At 40.0% G+C, this 13,009-nt stretch overlaps 1 long non-coding RNA gene across 1 annotated transcript in view; it reads right to left on the minus strand.

The window, feature by feature from the left end:
* LOC131478606 (uncharacterized) overlaps nt 1-11,806 on the minus strand; it is a 42,426-nt gene extending 30,620 nt beyond the window's left edge. The window contains exons 1-2 of the long non-coding RNA XR_009244575.1: nt 11,577-11,806; nt 5,807-5,929 (exon numbers count right to left, since the gene is read on the minus strand). This is a non-coding gene — a long non-coding RNA (uncharacterized LOC131478606). The remainder of the gene's footprint in view (nt 1-5,806; nt 5,930-11,576) is intronic.
* Nucleotides 11,807-13,009: the final 1,203 nt, after the last annotated feature.

A 13,009-nucleotide genomic window follows, 5' to 3' on the forward strand; every position in this document is an offset into this window, starting at 1 on the left:
GTGGAATGGGCCGGGTTCGGTTGCGACAAAACCAGTACACATTATGGAACGCCAGGGCGTGGTTGCCTGTACTGGATATGAATGCAGCACCCATCCAGCACACGTGAGATCCAGGAAGGGAGGGGCAAAGCTGGCGGGGGGGTTAAGGGGCTGGCCCCCTCGCTGGACAGCCACTCCCACTGGAGAGCGTGGGCTGGGATGGAGACAGACACGACTAAGCAAGGCTACAACACCTGTGCGCTGCATGTGGACTAGATCAGGTCCACAGCTTCAGCTGGCAGAAGCTGGCACTGGGGACTAATTCTGTCGAGTCAAATCACAGGACCACCTAAAGAGTGCATAAACCGGGATAGAGAGACCTGGGAGGGAAAAAGTGGGTTCCCCCTTCTTGGGTCACTATTCCTGTGGGAGGGCATGAAAACTAGGACGGGGGCTGGGATGGCTAGATAGAGAGGTACTCAACAATATCTGTGAGGGCTGGATGGTTGAGTTGGTTAGATAAAACTAAGCTTTAATACCCATTGACAAGTACCAGAGCCAAATGGGATGGGGGACAGATTGGTCTTCTGCTACACATACTGGCAAACCAGGATAGGGGGCGGGCCTGGTGGGGGTTATTGTGGGTCGCCCCAACTAGGCTGCAGCTCCCACTGGTTGATGTAAGGGCCGAACCAGACTGGACTGCAACACCCATTGGTTCCAGTGCAACTCGGGACTGAAAACAGAACCAACCCAGCAATTGCAACCACCAGCTGATCAGGGTGATGGACTGTGCCGGGCCCTGTGCTTGCTAGAACACACAAGAAACTAATCTGGGAATACCTCAAAGTATCTTTGGAGATCTCCCCACTTGAACTGCTGGACTCAGAATTCTAACCAAGAAAAGACAGAAGACAGAATAGGACAATCATTCATCTCAGCTACATGTTGGCAGCGAAATATGGGACAAATGGAGACTTCATGATGGACCATATCAATCAGTGGACCACCTCATCGAGCGAAACTGGCAGTGACTCATAACTGGAGAACTATGAACTCCACTTGAGCACATATCTCAGAGCATGCCCCACATCCGGGACTTGGGGTGGGCGGGAAACCAGGTGGGGCTTCTCCCTCAATATCCCCCTTTACCTCAGATACATGATGGAAACAATATGGACATAATAGCATTGCCCACCTCCCTATCCCCCTGAACCTTTTTTTTTCTTTTTCTTGTTTTTCCTTCAACTATAGTTAACTATGTAAAGATTGTCAACAACAATACAATAAAATGGATAAAAAAAAACACTTAGTTTTTGAGATATATATTGTATGCTTTTATGAACTCTGAATTTTTTCATGCTCATGTCATCATGGCCTCAGGCTACATTATCCATGTGGGGAGCTAGATCATAAGCAGGACCTCTGCAGGGGACAGGTATTAAGAGTCACTGCATTTCACTTACATGAACAAGCACTCCCTCTGACGTGAAATTCATTAACCCGGCCCAAAATGTTAATATGTTGCCACTCTACTTATTAAAGCAGACAAATTGTTCATTTTATTTAAGTACCAATTTTATCAGATGACACAAAACACCATAGCATTTCTCCTACTTAAACTCTCTGTTTAAAATTTACAAAAGAAGAAGTTGTGACAGTTTCCAACTACTAATATACAAAATTATGAACTATCATGGCTGTCAGCATCAGCATTGTTTCCATTCTTTCTCAAAGCTAAGGGAACTATTTTAGAAGCCTTATCTAATTTTGTAATGAGCTGTCAATTTTCATCTTTCCTAAGCAGATACTAATTTTTAAAACAAAATTGTAATCTATATGAGCAAAGTTGACATTTTGAGAATTGATTATTGTTTACAGTCTTTGTCTATAAGCTTGAGGAACATAATAAAATGCCATTTAATTTTCCTATCTGCTGTTTGTTGAATTCTTTACCTAACAGAGTGTAAAGATTGTGATTGTGAAATTAACTTAAAGTATGTCATTTTAAAAAGTAAAAAAATCATGATACTAAGGAAGGAAATGGTTGAGTGGGAACATGAACAGAAAGGAGGGTAGGGTGGAAAGTACCACTCTGCTCCTAAAGCTGTATTGTGAAATATATGAAGTTTGTCCACCAAGTAAAATAAAAATATTACAAAAATGCTAATTCATGTCCAACCTGTTCTAGTTCCCATCCAACTCCCTGCTGATGGGCTGGGAAAGCAGTGAAGGATGGCCCAAGGCTTTGGGACATAACACTTATGTTGGAGACTCAGAAAAAGCTCCTGGCTCCTGGCTTCAGATGAATGAGCTCAACTCTGGCCATTGCGACCACTTGGGGAGTGAATGAGTGGACAGAGGATCTTTCTGTATCTCCTTGTCTCAGTCCATCTGCTTCTGTAACAAAAATAATTCTTAAAAAGATCAAGCATAACATTATTTTAATATGTGAAGACCATAGAGTGAACAACCAGTGAACAGGAAACGTAAAGCAGCAATATAAGAAGAGAGATATCATGAGAATTTACAAATTACAAACTCATTTGACTTTTCACTGTATTGTTTCTGCTTCAGTTCATTCCTCCTGTATATCTGACTTGTGAACAGTTTATGTCTATTGAAATTAAAGTGCATCACATGATAGTTCTTTTCTGCCCTATATATCAGCCTTTGATATAAGTTTTTCCATCTCATTCTCACAGTACTCCATTGAGGCAGATAATATTGCACTAACAAAAAATAGCAACTTAGTCTTTGTGTTTTACTGGATAATTTTGTTTTGTACTATTGTATTTCAATACTCAGTGTTTACTAGGTGAAGCTGAGGTTGGCAGTTCCAAATCCCATGCTCTTTTTTATTGACTTCTCGAAAGTTTATTTTGAAATCAGAGAGAAGCACAACTTCCATCCACTGGCTCATTCCTGCAAATATCTGCAATAGTCAAGGTTGAATCATGCCAGAGCCAGGGGCCCAGCGTGGTGGCCTAGCGGCTAAAGTCCTCACCTTGAACGCACCAGGATCCCATATGGGCGCCGGTTCTAATCCCGGAAGTTCCACTTCCCATTCAGCTTCCTGCTTGTGGCCTGGGGAAGCAGTCGAGGACAGCCCAAAGCCTTGGGACCCTGTACCCACGTGGGAGACCTGGAGGAGGTTCCTGGCTCCTGGCATTATATCGGGGCAGCATCAGCCTTTGCGGTCACTTGGGGAGTGAATCATTAGGACGGAAGATCTTCCTCTCTGTCTCTCCTCCTCTTGTATATCTGACTTTGTAATGAAAATAAAATAAATCTTTAAAAAAAAAAAAAGCCAGAGCCGGAGCCAGGAGCTCCATTGAGGCCTCCCACCTAAGTGGCATTTGAACCACCTCCAAGAGTACACATTTGCAGGAAGCTGAAATGAGAAGCAGAGCTGTGACTCAGACCCAAACACTACACTACACCTATCCAAGATAATGTCTTAATGACTCTCAAAAGCCCAGCCTGTTCTTTCTGTTTCTGTTCTTCACAACAGAAAATGAATATTTATTTTTTAAAAATACAAAGTTTCAGTGAGTTTAACCTGATATTAAAGTGATAATGACATTGATATAAAGAGCAATATCTTCTGTTTAAAAATTAATGGGATTGGGCCCGGCGGCGTGGCCTAGCGGCCAAAAGTCCTTGCCTTGAAAGCCCCGGGATTCCATATGGGCGCCGGTTCTAATCCCGGCAGCTCCACTTCCCATCCAGCTCCCTGCTTGTGGCCTGGGAAAGCAGTGGAGGACGGCCCAATGCATTGGGACACTGCACCCGCGTGGAAACCCGGAAGAGGTTCCAGGTTCCCAGCTTCGGATTGGCGCGCATCAGCCCGTTGCGGCTCACTTGGGGAGTGAATCATGGGACGGAAGATCTTCCTCTCTGTCTGTCCTCCTCTGTGTATATCTGGCTGTAATAAAATGAATAAATCTTTAAAAAAAATTAATGGGATTAATACTTGCTTTAGCCTTTCAAGTATGTGGTAATCTGTTTAAGTCACACAGCTTAAAATATGATCAATATGCTCAACACACACAAATGCGTGTCTCCTGCCTGGAAATGGTCTATAAAATCAATATTCATATTTAAATTGCTTGCAGATGTCTACTTGTGTAACTAAAAGTCATCTCAAACTTAATGGTCAGAAAAGATCAACAGACTCCCCAACTCCATCCAACCCAGCCATGCTCAATAAAAGTTACATGAATCTCCTAATTCTATCTAGTCATTTGGGAAATGATCCAGTGTAGGGAGATCCCTGTTGCTCCATGCTCTCTAGTCACTATACCTTACAAATAAGTAAAATAAAATTTCAGAAAGATACATTAGTCCCAAAACGTTGCTTCTATTAATAGTGTGATTTGTATTTTTTTAGCAGATAATAAGGCTTTCATATTTTGAAAGTTTTTCTGGCAAAAAAAGTCACCTGTGACTATTATAATGCCAGTAAAATACTTTAATAGAGAAATCAGAAAAAAATACAACAAAATCCTCTATTCCCAAAGTAAACAAGTTATAAAATACGGAGTACTAAAAATAAAACTGAAGAAGTAAAAATAAAGCAATATTACATTGTTTACTGTTTTCCTCAAATATTGTACTAATATGAAGACCTATGAGGTTAAAAGTGAATATTTTGGACCCAGCGTGGTGGCCTAGTTGCTAAAGTCCTTGCCTTACACCTGCTGGGGTCCTATATAGGTACCAGTTCTAATCCTAGCATCCCCGCTTCCCACCCTGCTCCCTGCTTGTGGCCTGGAAAGGCAGTGGAGGACAGCTCAAAGCCTTGGGACCTTGCACCAATGTGGGTGACCCGGAAGAGGCTCCTGACTCTTGACTTTGGATCTGTTCAACTCTGGCAATTGCGGCTGCTTGGGGAGTCAATCATCAGATGGAAGATCTTCCTCTCTGTCTCTCCTCTTCTGTGTGTATCTGACTTTCCAATAAAAATAAATAAATCTTTAAAAACAGAAAGTGATAGCTTACAGCATACCTTACTTCAAGCAGAGTTGATATTTTTTCTTGAGTTTAATAAAAAAATTAGTTGATTAATACATTTGTAGTTTTCATTAATTTTCCTAAAAGATACCAGAGATACAAACTAAAAGAGATTTTTCTTGGACAGAAAGAGCTCAGAGATCATTTAGTTACTATTGCCAAAGATTCTAATAATACATTTATCTGGGCAGAGTCTTATCTCTACAGGATTGGCTTAGGTGTGGTCTAAATGTGTAGTTCGGTTGACCTTTCAAGGTCACTTCCAGATTTATGAGCTTGTGAAATTCCTTAAAGCCATTTATTTTCTAGGTTGTCATACGCTGATTCTACTTTCCTTTACTGAGATGAAAAAGCTTTTGTTCACGCTCTAAGGAAAGCAGATCACTGAATACTGTTTTTTTTTTCTTTCAGTGAAGCTCAACAATTCATGTCTTTTGATTAATGCAGAAGTACTAAGAGCAATCTTCCCCAATGTGTTCCTATGATATTCAAACCATGCCACATGCTGCTGAAAGGTTCCTGTCTAAATACCATAGGATGGGTTGAAACATACCCACCCCAGGCAATTCTCTCCAGAACAATTAGAACCTGCTGTGATTCCAAAAACACAGCTTTGCTCCTTTCTTCCTCTGAACTGCATTGGTCCTAAGAGTAGGCTTCTGCAATTTTCATCTGTGAAGTTTTTTCTTTTTTCCTTCTGAAAATATTTACACTGTGAGAGCTATGTCTTAGATGAATACATGCCTATTCTAATCAGAAAATCACAATCCCAGCATTCCCTTATCCCCAGAACTATTACCATTGTCACAACTTACTCAAACATTTCTAGTAGACTGAGAGAGAAACAGCCTGGCATTCTGCATTATGAAGATACCGATTGTGGCTCACGGATACAATCTACCCAGCTACTTGCAGAAATGGTGTGAAGTTTCATCTGAAAAACAATTTTTACATAGGCAATGGGTAGCCAAACTCAACTATTCTATAGTACATATTTAATTTCATGGAAATAGGCAGCATTACTAAAAAATTACTACAATAAGACAGTTATTTGATTTCTGTGGAAGAGCTCAAGCGTTTCATTGCATAGGTAAAAAAATTACCACATTACAAATATAAAATCATTATTGATAAAATTCCATGTCTTATATCTTACTTGATACAATTTACTTAAAATATATGAAGCCAAAAAGACCATGCCGAAATTTTCCCTAAGCTGTATTCAGCTAGCAGTATGTCTTATATTTTCTAATTTCCAATGTTTTTCATATCCACTATATGATTTAAAATAATTTTTAAAGATTTATTTATTTTTATTGGAAATTCATACATATAGAGAGAGGAGAGACAGAGAGGAAGACTTTCCGTTTGCTGATTCACTCCCCAAGTGGCTGCAGCTGAGCCAATCCAAAGCCAGGAGCCAGGAGCCTCCTCTGGGTTTCCCACGGCTTTGGGCCATCCTTTATTGTTTTCCCAGTCCACAAGCAGAAAGCTAGTGAGAAGCTGGAATTAGAACTGGTGCCCATATATGATCCCGGCGCATGCAAGACAAGGACTAGCCGCTATGCTACCGTGCCAGGTTCTTCAATTACTTTCAGTAATTTACAGTTATCATTATACATACATATATTTTTTTTCACTTATAGCATTCATTACAGAAATAGCCTACATTTTGATTAAATTTATTTCCAGATGTTTTAATTTTATAGCATGGAATTGCTTCTCTGCCATCTTTATCAGCTGATTCAAGATTTATGCAGAGCAATGATACTGACTTTTGCACAATCTCTTGGTGTCTTATAAATTTGATAAGTGAAAAGGCAAAGGCTTATTTTAGTTATTTGAAAGGTAGAGTTACAGAGAGCGAGAGACGGAGAGAAAGGAATGCTATCCTCTGGCTCACATCTTGAATGGCCCAGGCTGAAAACAGAAGCCAAGACTTCCTCTGGGTTTCCCACCTGGGTGCAGAGATCAAAACACTTAAGACATCTCCCGCTGCTTTTCCATTCACATTAGTAGGGTGCTGGATTAGAAGTGGATAAGTTAGGACTTGAAATGGCACCCTTATGGGTTTCCAGTGCTGCATGCAAGGGTTTAATCCATTGTGCCAGAGTGCTGGTCCCCACATTTTCTAAATTTGTTTATTAAGTATGTTTACTCATAATATGTTTGATAAAAGTCATAAAAGTAAATATCCCTGTCTTTCTTCCTACTCTCAGAAATATTTCAGGTATTCCCTTCACAAGACTATGCTAACTATTGACTTTTTACATATGACTTTAATATGTTAAGGTAGGTTGCCTTTGTACCTAATGTGGTCAGAACTTTTATCATGAAGTTATGCTCAACGTATCAGTTCCATTTCTGCATCTGTTGAGTTGATCATATGTTTTTGCTCTGTTTTTCTATTGATACATCACATTTTCTCAATTTTCCATGGTTTCATTGCAGAGATGAATGCCACTTCATCAAGATTACAGTCTATTGTTCTGTTAGTATTTTGATGAGAACTTTTAAATGCATAACAGTCAAGGATATTGTCCTGTAACTTTCTTTCTTAAAACAGTATCTGCCCTCATTTTAGATCATTTAGTTGAAAGGCAGAGCAATAGAGAGATGCAGACAGAGAAAGATTTCCCATTCAATAGCTCCTTTCCTAAATGCCTGTAACTGGCAGGGCTGGGTCAGGCTGAAGCCAGGAGCCCTACAAGTCTATTCTAGTTTCCCGTATTTGAAACATCTTTTGTTAAATGCCAGTATGAAAAATCAGGAATCTGAATTGGAAGCAGAGCAGCTGGGACTTGAACTGGCACTCTGATATGGGATGTGGGTTTCCCAAGTCAGGGCTTAATCTACTGTCTTACAAGGAATGCCAACCATCACTGCCACCACCACTGCTTTCTGTTCTCTTGCATCCTTTTCCAGTTTTGGTAACAAGGTAATGCTACCTCTACAGAAAGAATTTGAAAAAGTTCTCTCTCTATTTTTTGAAATTAGTTAAGATAGATTAGTACTAAATTGTTTAAAAGATTGTTGAAGTGGTCAACTTTATGGCATGACAGCAAAGCTGCTATCTAAAATGCCAACATCCCATATAGACACTAGTATCAGTTGACTGCTCAACTTCTAATCCAACTCCGTGCTGATGATCCTGTAAAAGCCATGAAGGACGGTCTAAGTACTTGGGCTGTGGACACTCATATGGGAGAAGTAGATGAAGCTCTTGGCTCCTGATTTCAGCCTGGTGCAGCTCAGTCCATTGCACCCATTTGGGGAGTAAACAAGCAAATAGAAGACTGTGTGTGTGTGTGTGTGTGTGTGTGTGTGTGTGTCTTTCTTCCTTTCTCCCCTATCTTCCTCTCTTTCTCATTAACTCACCTTACAAATAAGTCACTTTAAAAATAATTGTGGGTTTCAGCAGTGATATCATCTGGTTCTGGGATTCTCTTTATTTGTTGATCTGTTTACTAGTTTAAGCTTGCTATTTGTTAATGGTTGGTTTAGATATTCCACTTCATGATTAAATCTTGGTTGGTTATATTTGTCTATTTCCTTTAGGCTAATACATTTATTGTCAAATAATTGCTCGCAGTAATGTCAAAAAATCCTTTTCATATATGTGGTTAAACAGACTTTCTCCATTTTTATGTCTTGTTATATACATTTGTATCCTCTCATTTATTTTTGTTTCAAAACCTATCAACGCATCAACTGTTTCATTCACTGGATTCTTGCATTGCTTCATTTATTCTTTATGACATTTCTTTGTGCTCTGAATTTTACTATTTCTTTATTCCTAACAGTTTGAGATTTGATTTGTTTTTGTGTATCTAGCTCTTTAAAGTACATTTTTAAGTTGATTATTAGAGCTCATTTCTTTTTTTTAATGAAAGTATCAATTGCCATAAAATCCCCCCTTAGTGTTGCTTGTGAAATATCCCACAGATTTGGGGAAGTTCTCTCTCCATTTCATTGGTTCTGAATTTTAAAAAAGCAATTTCTTTATTCGCTGATTGACTCATGTGAAAGGTGCAGTAGCAGAAAGAGACAGGTGCTTCTCCTGATTCCTCTTGGGTTTCATTTAGAAGAATTTTGCTACTCCGCCCTTGCGCTTTCAGGCTATGTGTGTCCCTAGTGGTGAAGTGAGTTTCTTGTAAACAACATATAGCTGAATCCTGTCTATATCCACCCTGTCACACTATGTCTTGTAATTGGAGAATTTAAAAAAATCTTTTATTTTTATTAGAAAGACAGATCAGACTTACAACAAGAGAGACAGAAAGATTTTCCCTCCGCTTGCTCACAGCCTAAGTAGCTGCGAAGTTCAAAGCTGAAGTGATCCGAAGCCAGGAGACAGGAGCTTCTTCTAAGTCTCCCACAAGGGTACAATGTTCCAAGGCTTTGGACCATACTCTACTACTTTCCAAGCTATAACCAAGGAGCTGGATGGGAAGTAGCGCAACTTGGAAGTGAACTGGTACCCGAAAGAAAAGAGATAACAAATCCCACCCCCCAAATTATACATCTGTGCTCTATTTTTCTCCACATTTTGATTTTCTATGCTACATTTTGTCTTGTTTCAATACAGCCTGTCTCTTAAGATACATACAGTTTACATGCCATGCTTAAAATATGAGAGCCTTATAAATTTGTTTAATAACTCTTACCAGTGATTTTTCTAACTTCTATTGTATACTTTTTACTTATTAGCATCTTTTTATCAGTGTGAGTTTCTTCATATTTCTTGTAATACAGGTTTGGTGGTGGTAAATTCTATGTTTTCATTTGTCTTATAATGTCTGTCTCTCCAAGAGTGGTGAAGAATAGCTTTGTTGAATACAATGTTCTTGGCTGCTAAGCTTTGTCCTTCAATACTATAAATGCCTCATCCCATTCTTTCGTAACCTGTAAAGTTTCTGCAGGATATCCAACTTTCTATATTTGTTATTTCTTTTTTTTTCTCTTGCAACTTTGAGAATCCCCTCATTATCTTTAACCTTGGAGAGGCTAATTATAATATGCCTTAGGGTAGACGGGGTTCGGTTGAATCTGTTGATCTTTGAACCTTTGGTGCCTAGATAGCTGCATGTTTCTCTGGTTTTGGACAGTTGTTCTGTCCTTACCCCTTTAACATTCTTAAGCACCTTTTGAATTCAAAAAAAAAAAAGGAATAAAGGTTTCTTCCTTTAATTTGTTTTTCATTTTCTACTGTGCATTTTCCAAAGGTCAGCCTTCTAGCAAATAAAAAATTTTGCTCTAATCTGTTATTGATGTCATCTGCTACATTTTATTGTAAATAATATGTATTTCATTTGAAGAATTGTGATTAATTTGTTTTACCACCTTTAACATTTTAATAAATCTGTTAAAATATTGAATCATTTCTCTTTATTCTTTGAATTTCACTGAGTTTTCTTGATCTAATTTGAAATCTTCATATGATCATTTGGAAATATCAATTCATATATAGTTGTTTCCTAGCATTTTATTTTATTCTTTAGGTAAATATGCAGTTAAGCTAGAAGTTTTTAATATTTTTGGATGGACAGGGTGAACAATTATAGTGATCTGGCTTCATTTATGAGCATTCTTTCAGAAATTTTAAACAGTGGTTAGATTTTCTCTGAGCCTATTTAAATCTCTGCTATTTGAGCAGCAGCTAACATCCAAAATTGCAGGTTAATCCTGTTCATCTTTTAATATATTTTCACTGCTTCTGTCTTGTCTTATTCCCTAAATTCACATTGGTCTCAAATCCATAGATGATGTGCTATTCAGTATGAATTGTTAAAGTACCTAAAAATGGGTAGTACATTCCTACAAGCCTCTTACTTGGCCTGTGTGAGGCAAAAATTTATTTACTTGTGCTCACGAATGTCATGATGTTAATCACAACCAGGGTCCCTCAGTCAAACCTGTGGTGTGGGCCTAAGGTTCACCATGCTCTGATCTGTCTGCTGCTGTTCATGCGGGAACATTAGACGTTGATGTATTTATTAGACACAGGTGATACAGGCTGGCATAATACTCTAAGGCTGTTCAACCAGGATCATACATCACTGGGCACTGCAGCTGGTCCAGAGGCTGTCTCCAGACACTGCCCAGGGAACTTGGTATGAGGAGTGACTCGAACATCGGCCATGAAGGCCCTTGCCATATTAGACTCAGTACTGTTTTAAATATCTGCTTTCCCTTCCCATGGCTCAAAAATCTCAGGCCACTCTGGATTCCCATGAATCCGCTGGAACAGCCCTCTCCACCAAACCCTCGCAACCCCTCCTGCTAACCTCGGCCCACCTACCAATTCCCTGGCTCCGACAATCCTATCCACCAATCCCTCACAGCATCATGACACCCGCCCCTGCCACAAAACAGGCACACTCCAGCGTGTGTCGCTTCCGCTTGGTGTACTGTCACCTTCCCCTGCCAAGCCCTTCCCTGGTCCTCTTCCTCCTGTCCCCACTCCCAACTCCCCCACAACCCCCTCCTGCCACCATGGCAGGAGAGGTTTCATTTCTCTCTTCTCTCTCCCTCCCTCTGCCACTGCTCCCACCCTTTTCCTGTTGGAATAAAGGACTTACGAAGTGTCCCGCTGCATCTGATATCTTGGCTTATTGAGGAAACCTTATCCTGAAAAGAGGACTTGATTGTTAAGAGTTAACACAGGGACCAGTAGGATCTTCTCAGTGTGGGCCTACCCCAATAATCTTTGGATTTTTTACTGTTTTCTCAAGGCTAAAAGCGAGGTGATAGAGGTGACCCCTCAAACCTAAAGTGGATTACACTTGAATCTGTCTCCCAGCCACGTGCATTGTTGGGCCCCAGGTTACCAAGGCTTTCTGTGATGCTGGCTGCTACCATGGCAACAAGTGGTGAATGAAAACAGAGACTGCTGGACTCAACCCAATTGAATTGTTAAACAAAGATTCCAGCATTCATTTCACTTTCCTGCTGAGAAGTAAGAGGCATGTGTTTTGGCCATACTCCTTAGAATTGAGGGGAAAATGGGCAAGTTCTTCTCCTTTGCCGTCTGCAAAGAAACTTTTCCTAGGATTGTAACAAGGTAAGTCACCACGATCTCTCACCTGGCTTGTGTAGTTCTAATAAAGGTGACTTGGCATATGTAAGGAGTTATTCGAATATCCCACCCTGAACCCAGGGCCATTTCCTTCCAGACAGCTCACAAAATTCATGCCAGTCTAGCCATCCACCAATCAGATGTAACCTGGCATTTCACCTGAGAATCCCGCCCCCAGTATCTCCTAGCTCCTTCCCCAATCCTGCTGATTTACTAATCATTCTTAGACAATCACCTGTGATGGTCTCAGGCACCAATCCCCTGGGGCCTGCCCTCAATCCCTCCCAATCCCCGCAACCCCACACCTTGGGGCTCACCTGAATGGTATAAAAGAGACAACAGGTGTGACTCTGCTCTCTCTTCTCCTTCTCGCCTCCCCCCTTCCTTCTTCTCTCTCTTTCTCTTCTCACACCACCTCCATCCAGTTCCTGCCCTGCTGGAATAAACCTCCTAAAAGTGCCTCTGCTGTTTTCAGCTCATGGTAAAGAACCAGGTTGCGGGAATCAGCTGCGCATAATAATATCGTAATAACATATGAACTAGAACTCTGTTTTAACTAACAGCATATGTATTGACGCTCATATTGTAGGCTCTGTGATGAGATCGTAGGAGCCTCTAGCACAACTGCCATCCTAGTTCTGATCTCCAAATAGTTTTGAAAGATGATAGAATGCTAAAAGTGAAAATGTCCCACTTGCCCTCATCAGACAGAGAGATCACACTTAAAAAAAGTCACAAAAAATATGGTATAAAGCAACCTTTGAACTATGCATATGAAAAGCAAATGAATTTAATGTTTTTTGGTACCCATTCTCAATATCTCTATGCATATGCAAATATTCCAAAATTCAAATAAGTGAAATTCAAAATATTATGGTCCCAAACATTCCTTGTAAGATAAATTCAACCTGTAACGTTATTAATAATGTCTAAATA

This window comes from Ochotona princeps, chromosome X (genome assembly GCF_030435755.1).
Source record: "Ochotona princeps isolate mOchPri1 chromosome X, mOchPri1.hap1, whole genome shotgun sequence".
NCBI classification, from domain to species: Eukaryota; Metazoa; Chordata; class Mammalia; order Lagomorpha; family Ochotonidae; genus Ochotona; species Ochotona princeps.